At 35.8% G+C, this 10,985-nt stretch overlaps 1 pseudogene; it reads right to left on the bottom strand.

The window, feature by feature from the left end:
• Nucleotides 1–10,612, bottom strand: part of LOC122358682 — an 11,175-nt pseudogene extending 563 nt beyond the window's left edge.
• Nucleotides 10,613–10,985: the final 373 nt, after the last annotated feature.

The following is a 10,985-nucleotide window of genomic DNA, read 5'->3' as shown; positions in this document are numbered from 1 at the left end:
AACTATTATGCACTTAAAAATAAGTACTTATTGTGTTTATATTGTGTTGCAAAACACTTGTTGCTTTTGAAGTCGGATATGGGTAAGGTTAGGGACAGGTTTTGGTGGTATGGGTAGGTTAAAGGTACCCAGCAAAGTGTAAGAGATGGATCAATAGTGTAATTCTAAATGTAAAATGACAGATGTACTAGTGACACATGGGTAGTTTTAAAAATATAAGTACAGTGTAAAATGCATGTATGCAATTATTCATTTAAATGTAAGTAGACCTAATTTCTTGTTTAGAGTGACTCTTCCATGATATTTTACTGCTACTGTATTCCAGCTCTCCTTTCACTGTAACACTAAGGTGAAACAGATCACAGATGCGATTCATCCTTCTCTACCATAGTTCTGTGCGTCTGCACAACCTGTGATGAGAAAAATTGCATTCATAATGCCATAAACTAAAAGATCATATATCAACAGTGAATGAAACCAGGAAAAAATGTCTCACTGCTAATGTTCCACGCCCTGCTCCTAGAACATTTATGAAACTTTACCAGCATTTCTGACCTGTGAGAACAAGTGCACATATACATATATATATATATATATATATATATATATATATATATATATATATATATATATATATATATATATACATATACATATACATATACATTATATATATATATATATATACATATACATATATATAAACACATTAATATAACGTTTCAATTTTTCTTTTTTAAACTTTCTAGTAACTAGAAGTGTCTGGCAAGTACCGCTTTCCAGATTGCATACTGTATGCAGGTTTGTCAACCCTTAGAACTCAAAAACTGTTTGTAAACAACGTGTCTTACCTTAACAGCTGCTGCAGTGAGTGCATTATATTTGGTCAGGTGTAAATCTTGTTTATTGCCATTTGCAAGGCACAACTCCACCCTCAGATTTAAGTCTTCTACATCATTGTTCTGCATGCTGTATTTTGTTAGAGCCTCAAGGGCCACGACTGTGTCCTATAATTAAATAAAATGTATTAATTAAAGATTAATGCAAGCTGAAAAACTAAACCAAAAACAAAAGATGGTAAACATGGGCAGCAAGTTTAAAAATGCTCAATTGTCAAAAGGGCCTGGCCTTCAAGCTATTATTTTACTGCAACATGTCCGTATGTATAGGTTGTCTGCACAAATGCCCTTATATACGACCCATCAAAGCATGTACTACAACTGCTTTGTTTTGTACTATTTTAATTTGTGTTTTGTGTAGCCTGCAGCGCATCGCGTTTCCGACGAGTTCAAGACGTCTTTTTTATAGAGTTTTATGCAGTACAGGTTGTGAAATCAGCTTCACGGGATAAACAGAAAAACAAAGCCATGAAACAACTATGACCACTCTAAAAACAAACACACTTTCACATTTAAATGTTTATTGACCCTCTTTGTGAAATCCAGGTCAAATTCTCAAAATCTAATTATGAGATAAAAGCAACATTTGATTTAAACCATTAAATTCAATACGATTTCAATTCTGACGGGCCATCAATATTATAAATATAACTTTTACATTTTCACAGGATGTTCTTTACCTTATTACATGAAGTATGATTTTATGAAGAAAACACTGACTTTAGCTGGAATTTCACAGCCTGGGTCATATTTTATATTCTTACTTATAAGTGAGAACATTTTATTTTAAATGTCCATAATACAACACATATAACTGTGTAGGATCCGTCGCCACCAGATATGACTTAATTATTTTCATATTTGTGAAACTCCTAATATCTGAAGAAAAAGGCTACACTACTGTTTAGTAAGTTTGTAAAAGTTTGTAAAACTAATAAATAAAAAAAACCCCACAGAGGCTGCATTTATTTAAATAAAAATACAGTATAAACAATAATATTGTTCAATCTTACTATGATATTTTAAAAATGTAATTTAATTGTGCGATGCAAAGTTAAATTTGTTAATTTGTGCTGCTCAATATTTTTGTGTATTGCATTTTATTTTATTCAAAGAACATTTATTTGAAAATGTAACATTATAAATGTGTTCATTTAATTTAATGTGTCCTTAAATAAAAGCAATAATTAAAAGAAAATACTGACCTAAAACTTTAATATTGACTAACTTGACAAACGCTTCACAGGAGTCTGATTGACAGGCGATCTGACCAATCATAACGCAGAATCCGGCATTCACCACACAGGAGAGTAGTTTAACACTGGTGGAGTTGAATTTCAAAATTGTATGTACTGAGGTCTAGCCGCTGGTTGACATGAGATACCTTCATGTTATAACAAGCAAAGCTGGAGATATTTGGTTAACTTGCTGCTTAAACTGAGGAGCTACAGTGATCTGTCACAACACACATAAATATAGCTTTAATTGCTTTAAAAATAGTTTTTTCATTATACCTAACGTAACATGCTCTGTCTTGTCTGTTGATGCATGGCAGTTTGCTCTTTGTTGTTCTGTAACGTATTGTTCGCTGTGTGAAATTGTGAGAGGGCCGTATCTTTGGCGTAAAGGTCAATTAAAAATACCGTGAATCGTTTAATGGTTGAAATACCACAACCCACCTGTGTGGACTGGAATCCACCACCATATTTACGCTGCTCTATCAGCCAGTTCGCAGCCTGTTTAGCAGTGCTCTTGTCCCTGGCAAGGACAGTGCGCTTGAGCAGAGCGTATGCTGTAGTCTCCACAGATGCAGCGTTAGCTTTATCTGCCTTACTTCTGTCACCCTTGGCATTCCAGAAACACTTTTCTACATAGAAAGAAGACAAAAACTATATGATGCTGAACATTCAATTTATCTTTTGCATATATTAAGTAGTTTATGGCGTAATAGAAAGAATTTGAGATGTGAAAATGCAGGTAATATGTTATTGACCTTTTCACAATTAGCTATGTTTTTAACTTTCGGTATGTTTGTTGGGCTCCTGCACTTCGCTGGTCATGCAGTGACAAGGCATAAGCTGTGACTGCAAGAGAGTAGGGACTTTTCAAAGCGTCCAGCTGTCCCCTCAAGGTAGGTCTTTGCTTTATCCATTGCTACTCTCTGAAATAAACAGAGGTTTGTACAGGTTTGCTTATTCAGTACTAGAGAATATATTTTGCAACTAGGGTAAATATTACCAGTTCTGTGTCGCTTCCCAGTTCGTACACTTTTAAAGCACGGTTCATTGCAACAAGGATGAAGGCAGTTAGGGAACATCATCTTTTGCCTGTCCAACTCCTCCTGAGGAGAAATATTTGTTTTTGTTTAATCGTTGTTGGCGACCATCACTGGCAAATAATGCTATGGCTATACCTTTCATTCCTCTGTCATACAGTTGATTAGGATCGTCCCATGTACCATTGGTCTTCTGTTTGGAAATGAGATAAGACATGGACTCCTGAATATAAGAATCTTCCACACTGATAATGTCCCGAGACTCTGTCAGCTCCTTGGCAATAAATGCTGTAAGCCTATGGAAAGATTGTATACAAGTTGAAAAAAACAAAAAAACATTGTATTTGTATAAATGCATGTCATGACAAACAACAACAACAAAGTCTTCAATTCATGTGTGGATTTCTTATAGTTAATAAAATAATTATTTCAATATATTTTAACCGTTTAGCAGACACGTTTTTCAATGACATTGCAAGTGGTGTGTACTACAGTCAAAAATATACCAAACACTGCTGGGAGTCTTTAGAAATGCTCCGTAAGAACCATCGCTTTTCTTGTATGTGAGGACTGTGTTATAACCTGTTACATGAGAAGATGAAACAAGATGTATGTGATTTTCAAGATGCTATCATTAGTTGTGCATATTTAGCACCTAACAACAACAGTTATATTTATATGCGACTATATGATGCATGCAATACTGTTATTAAAACATTTGGGTTTATAATAAATTATTAGCTGTATTCCGCAAAGATGCATTCATTGTATCAAAGGTTACAGCAAAAACATTTGTAAAGTATCCCCCTCCATACAAAGCATGTGTATCTGTGTTTTAGAGTCTTGCTGAGCAACTGAATAAGACTGCTTTTTTTCTGCTGGATGTGCATTATCCTGCTTATTACATGGCCTCTTGCCACAAAAATAAATAATTAAACAAAACTTCCCATAAAGTCTTACTGACCCCAAACTTTTAAATAGATTACTTTTAAAAAGAAGTTTTGTGAAGTTTTAATCCGCTGTTATCTCTGTTCAATTAATTTTCACTTTTTTCATAGAGAATTCCTCCTCTGCCTTGCAACTTTTACATTTACTTCTGTGCTACAATGCACCTGTTTGGATCATTGATTGGGCCTCATCTCTGCGTTCAGCTTTCAGTGATAACCATTGTTTGGTGGCATCCAGGTACCTCATGGCATAAATAGCAGGAGACATCTTCACCATAGTTTGCTCCGCACAGCCAGTGGGCAGCTGAATGAGTTTATTGATACCCTCCAGGTTTAGACAGTTCTCTGCCGACTCGCTAATCACCCCGCCTGCAAAATAATAGGGTCATTATCTCTTTTAAAAACTTTATGAAAGAGCAAGGATATCAATCAAATGAATCTATCTACCTATCTATCTATCTCACCTTACCTTTTAAACTCAAAGAGATTTCTGAGTCCATCCCACCAGGGATCTCATCAGCAGGGTCTGGAATAGCAATCTCTAATTTCCTCACTGTGCATACGAGAAGACAGAAATTTTATAACAGTGATTAAAAGCCTAAGAATAGATGTAGTGACAACATAATCCTGTTGCATTCTTACGTTTCGGATCAATGCTGTACGTTCTGTCAATAGTGGCAATTTCCCCTTCCCCCTAAAACAAGGATTCAAGAGTCAAGTTCAGTGCCATACTGAATTAATTATAGCAAATGTGACTTTGGACCACAAAACTAGTCTTTAGTCGCTGCATTAAGCCAAAAATACATCGTATGGGTCAAAATGATCGATTTTTCTTTTATGACAACAATTATTAGGATATTAAGCAAAGATCATGTTCCATTAAGATATTCTGGAGATTTTCTACTGTAAATATATGAAAACTTTTGATTACTATGCTTTGCTAAGAACTTAATTTGGACAACTTAAGTCAATTTTCTCAATATTTATGTTTTTTTTTATATTGTCCTATTCTTACACACCAAAAATTGACACGTATGACTAATTTTGTGGTCCAGGGTCACAAATAAGAACACTTCTTATTCTAACACTACTGGGTATGCCATCTTGACACAATTTACCTCTACACGGAGGAGCTTTTCTACTCCGTCATTAGCACTATTTGAGGCTTCAGCCAGGACTTTGATGGGTATATTTCTGATAACAAGGGGCACCACGGTGAAATACACAGCTACTGCTGAGTTCCCAGGAACCATGACCTCCTCCTTCACTTCACTCCCGCCAGCAGTGCACAAACCTTCCTGCTTATCCATCTTCACTTTTACCTACAGAGTCAAATGATACAGCATTTCAACCCTATCACTTTGACAGACTGATATTTTTCATGCATGTCACCTATGAGGCTTGTACCGCTGCATATATTACCTAGTACCTAGAAGTTCTGGAGCTGGACCAATAATAAAATGTGAATGTGTAAATAAAGCTTCATTAAATTTACCTTTAAACTCTCTTCCTTGTAATTGTACACAACTGCTTTGACCTGAAGCTGCTCATTTCTCTTCACGGAGTAAGGAAGGTTGACAGACAAAAAGAAATCCTTGAAGACCTTCAGGGGCTTCGGTTCTGCAATGCAGAACCCTGGAGAAAAAAAAGGAAAACTGGTCAGTATCTAAACATCTCAAAAAATAATAAAAAAGAGTTACTTTCAACCTTTTGTGAGAGAAATGCCCACAGCCTGGACTTCCCATGTGGTTATGGAATCAGGAGCAATTACATCATGTCTAAAAGTTTACAAAAGACAAAGCATATTTACGACATTATTGTTGATCTATTCTGCTCATTATCAGAAAAATAATGAAGCCAGGGTGACCTGATAATGCCATTGCTATCTGCTTCAATAACTGTCCACATCCATGACTGTGGGAAATATTTACGGATGTAGATCGCGTCCTCGTTAATCATAATTTCGTCCAGTTTGTTGTCAGTGACTGCAGTGAGAAACAAAGAGAGTAAATAAAGAGTTCAGCTTTTGAAAGTAGCAACTTTGACAAGCCACTCCTTGCACTAAAACTATTTTATTATTTTAATAACATGAATAATAAAATGATTATTATTATTATTTAAAATGATAAATTGTATGATTTGAAATTATTTTATAAATGAGTGCTAAAATGACAAATGGCTCAGTCACATTTTTTATATTGAAATTGATCGCATGGTTATGAGTAAGCAGTGAGGCCAATTTAGCATTAACATAGGCAAAACGTATTGTTTTATTATTATTAAAATATACTAAACTGGCTTTAATACTCTCTCACATTTTTTGTCTGGTTTGATTTAGATAACTTGCTCATAATCATTGCACAATTGTGCAATAATGTGGCTTTGATCCAGAACCCCTTTCCGAGAAGTTATGCAAGACGAATGTTACCTCTTCTTCCAAGGCTGGTTTTTCTGTTTTCCAACTTCTCCCTCTTCCTCCTCTCATTTGCAGCTTCGCAGCACTGTTTAAAAGCATTACGGCAGCTATCCGATTCTTTTACTCTTTTGAGACGCTCCTCACAGGACGTGTGCATTTTGTTAGGCTTTATACCATCAAAACAACATTTCCTGTCATGGTTCTTGAATCTGTTGACTGTGGTGAAGATATCATTATTTGACATGCGGTTAAAAAGAAAATTATGCAAGGAACGAGAGCTCAAATCTAGTTTCGCATCTTACCGACTTCATTGTATTTTTTTACATAGTCTGCTGCTCTTCTGACGCGAGGTTGGGGTTTCAAGCTGTAGCACTTATGCTCTGTGAACAAGCAAAAACACACGTTTATGCTCTTGCACGGCTCTTGAATACTTATTTATATATGTTTTACCTCTGGGTAAAGGGGTTTGTGTATCACAGTTACACATGAACGTTAGCCCAGCTCTCTGCAGAACAGCACTGGAATCCTCTCCTCCTCCGATCGAGCAGGCCAGGTCATATGAATTCATATATTCAAACACCTGTGGGTAAAAACAAATGATCTCCATCACAAGCAAAAATACATGGAACACTTTTAGAAGTACACCAGCCTAGCGTGCAAAATGATTTTGCGGGGTTCGCCATTGTGCATAATCAGAAACGTGTTACCTTTTGAAGCCTTAGCTTGTTTTTGTTCAGAATATAAACTGCAGAGTCCACTGCTGCAAGAGCCACCTTACTCCCTGGATCTGTTCTGACTTTCACTGCAAACTTTGTTGCGGGTTTTATCTCAGGTAGTGGATCAATTTCTACCTACAGGCAAAATGGTATATGAGTGAAAACACATCCTAAATCAATCAAATATAAAAGTTATAGCACTTTATCGTATTTGGATTCTGAAAGATTATACCCTGCCATTGCAGACATCTTTCACATCGACCCACACAGAGTCAGCCACTATCTTTTCTCTTGGCGAAGAGCCTGTAAAATAATAGGCGACCAGGCGGAAAGAAGGCACCATCTTCACATTGACATTAATGCTAACAGTCGTGATTTCAGTTCTAGACACCTTTTCCATCTGCACAATTTGTCCCTTGCTCCAAAGCTGTTGGGGAAATAATTATTTTGAAGACATTAGACTGAACAGTGTTGCTCTCTGGTAACCCCAATAAAAAAATAGAAGAACAAAGATGATCGTTCTTACCATATAGTAAATAAAAGTGGGTTTTGCTGCACCCTGAGGTGTAATGTCCCTTAATGTGACTTTCAAGGCCTCTCCAGGCTGTAGGAATTGATGCTTCACTTCTAAACTAAGATAGCTGTTTCCCTCAGGTTTTGTTGCAGTGGCCGTCATCTTTTTATCGCTACGAATGACCTCCTGGTCACTTCCCTCTGCAAATACCTGCAAAAGTAATAGTTATTGAATTAATAGTTTTAGTCCTGGAAACAGACTGGCCAATATCAAAGCCACAAGAACACAAGAAAATTTATATTGTTGTTGATAGCTGATTCAAAATAATGTAATTGTATGCAGTTGTGAGAAAACTGTTAGCTAAACGTGAAATCTTACCGTTACAGCTAAATTTTTAGCCTGTGCCGGTATTTGAAAGGACATGGCTACATCTCCCACTTCATTTCCCCAGCCCTCATTTTTCAGAATCTGTTCGGGTGATCCGTCTATTGTAACAATGGCTGTAAATTTCAAGTTTGGGACTCTTTTGCCATCTGGATAAGTTGCAGTGGCCTGCAAAAGAAAAAAAATTAAAAGAAATTACAAAAAATATTTGTAAAGATGAGGTACTAAAGTTATTATATTTTAATTCCATTCCCAGGCCCTTAGAGGTATGAAAAAGAACACATTTAAGTTTGGAAATGCTTTAGGTCACATACCAAAACGGAGAACATGCCACCTGGAGTGAAAATGCCTTGGTTTTTGACAGATCAATAACATACGGGGATGTCACAATCTTCACAGAAGAACTTTCAGCTTCCTCCAGATTGCCACCTGCATAAAATAAGGATGAATATTCATTGTGATATCATTTTCAGTCATTAAACATATTTTCATGTCAATCTGCAGATGAAAAGTAACTTTATTTGAATACCACTTGAATAACTGAATAAACATTATTTCAGCACTATAATTTTGCACTTGTAACTAGACTTTTTTTTTTTATTGCATGCATTTCTAATTGAATCATTAGACTGCTTTTTCGTTTATGACTCACTTGCTTTTTCCAAAACTGAGACGGCGATATAAAGACAATATCCCTCTATATGGCCATGAGTGTTATTTTCTGATGCTGTCTTTAAGTCCTCAGTGAGTACCTCGGTTATTGCAGTACCATCTTCTACCTATGTAACAGCAGAATACAGCTATCAAATAGATCAAATTAAGCACATATAAATATCAGAGAGCTATGTATTTTGTATAATAATTTTTTTTCTGATGATTTACTTACTGCTATTTGTTTTTCAGTGCCTGGAAGATACATCTTATTACCCTTTTCATCGATCAATCCAAATCGAATATATGCTATGCCGCTGACCCCCTTCCCATAAGTATACCTGAGAACACCAAAAGCTGATGAATAGCATGACAAAATCTCAAGTCAACGCCAAACCAAATCAACATGTGACAGTGCATACCTAGCAGAGATGTTGAATGGGAAGGACTCGCTTTTCAAAATATGGTAAGGCTGTGAAGCCTCAATGGTAACCTCAAAGGTAGGCAAAACTATAAGGAATGAAATGCCATTTCTAAGGGTTAAAGTAACAAGTGAAAAAATAAAAATGATTAGAATAGTTGCACGTGGAGTTTCATAACACCTACCATATTCCTTGACGTCAAACTCCAATGATGTGGTAGATTCAGGGTACTTATTATATGACGCGAAGATTTTCCATTTACCTGCCCTGAAGGATAAACACAATTACACAGATTAATGACACAGCCGTCCTCCATATTGTAATGTTGCCCATTGTATAATATATGATATGTATGTATTACATATGTAACAACCAAAGCTTTAATCAGGTACATACACACTTTATTTAGTGCGTGCTATTGTTTAGTTGTTTAGTGTTTATATATTGTTCATGCCGTTAACTTACTGCTCTACTTCTGGTATTGTGATAGTTTTTTCCAAAATTTGGTCAGAAATCAAAATATGATTGTAAACAATAAAGCCTTTGCAGTTCTGCAAAAAGAAAAAAAAAAAAAGCTTGCTCATTCCAGGTAACTCTTAATTTTGAATTTCCTCACTGACAGAAACATCTTACAATTATTTGAACATGGATTTCATCCTTTAAGGGCATCATGTAGTTGTCTAGGATGAAGATTCTGTATTTGACTAAGAAACAGAGAATAACATTTTAATATTAAACTATAAACTAGTAAGATTTAGTAAAAGAAAAAAACATTAACAATAAATACAAAAGTGATTATCGTACCGGTTTCTCCTGGATTATAAATAGGCTTGTCTGTTTGGATGAAAATGTACCCTCTTTTTGTTGACAAAAAAATGCTGGCTTTTTTTACATCGTTTTGGCCCACGAAGACGTCACTGCTTTTGGCTGCAAGTTGAACATAATCTTGTACTTTTGCACTTCCATACAAGCTACGATCAACCTGAGGTGCATGAGTTAGAAAAGACGTTGGAGGTTGAAAAACACACTTTTTTTTTAAACTACTAAATATGAAGTGTACAGACATACCTTAAGTTTCACTAAAGCCTGGTATGCATTGCCATCGTTGAGGGTTATAGATTTCTTTTCGGACACAATTATTTGAGAGATCTGGTCTTGAAAGTACAGCTGCATACTAGTTGCTTTAGTTGCTCCATGAAGCTGCACGCTCACAGTCTCTTCTACCCCCGCATGAATTATATTTGGTGCAACAATTAGGCATCTACACGTGAATAACAGCATACGCAGTGAGAGAACAAGAAACATTTGTAAAATGTAATTCTAAAAAGTAATTCTAGTACTTACGTGGGTCTCTGCGCATCTGTTGAAAGAAAAACAAAAACGCAAAAACAAAGGGCAGATCATCTCGCTGTGGTACTTGTTCATATATGTGTTATTCCATTAGGACAGCTACTAACTCGGCGTACAAGGGCTATTTCCCACCTTCACAGAATTGGGCATTGAACTGAGTAAGAAAAAAGAGAGAAGAGCATAGGAGAAAAGGAAATCTTGGCAAAAACAGCATGATCATGTGATTTACAAGAATCCTGTTCGTAACTAAACACATCAGGGAGTGCAGCTGTCTGAAGCAAAGGCAACGAGAAACTAAACTAATTAATAAGGCACATTTATGTAGGCTATTATTTTATGCCCTTTGTCTGTATGTATTTTTAGTAATGCCATTAATAAAATGCTTGTTTCTTAGATATTCGCATTTGAATT

This window comes from Puntigrus tetrazona, chromosome 15 (assembly GCF_018831695.1).
Source record: "Puntigrus tetrazona isolate hp1 chromosome 15, ASM1883169v1, whole genome shotgun sequence".
NCBI lineage: Eukaryota > Metazoa > Chordata > Actinopteri > Cypriniformes > Cyprinidae > Puntigrus > Puntigrus tetrazona.
Note: the sequence above shows the minus strand (reverse complement) of the source record. Positions and strands in the feature narration are given on the sequence as shown.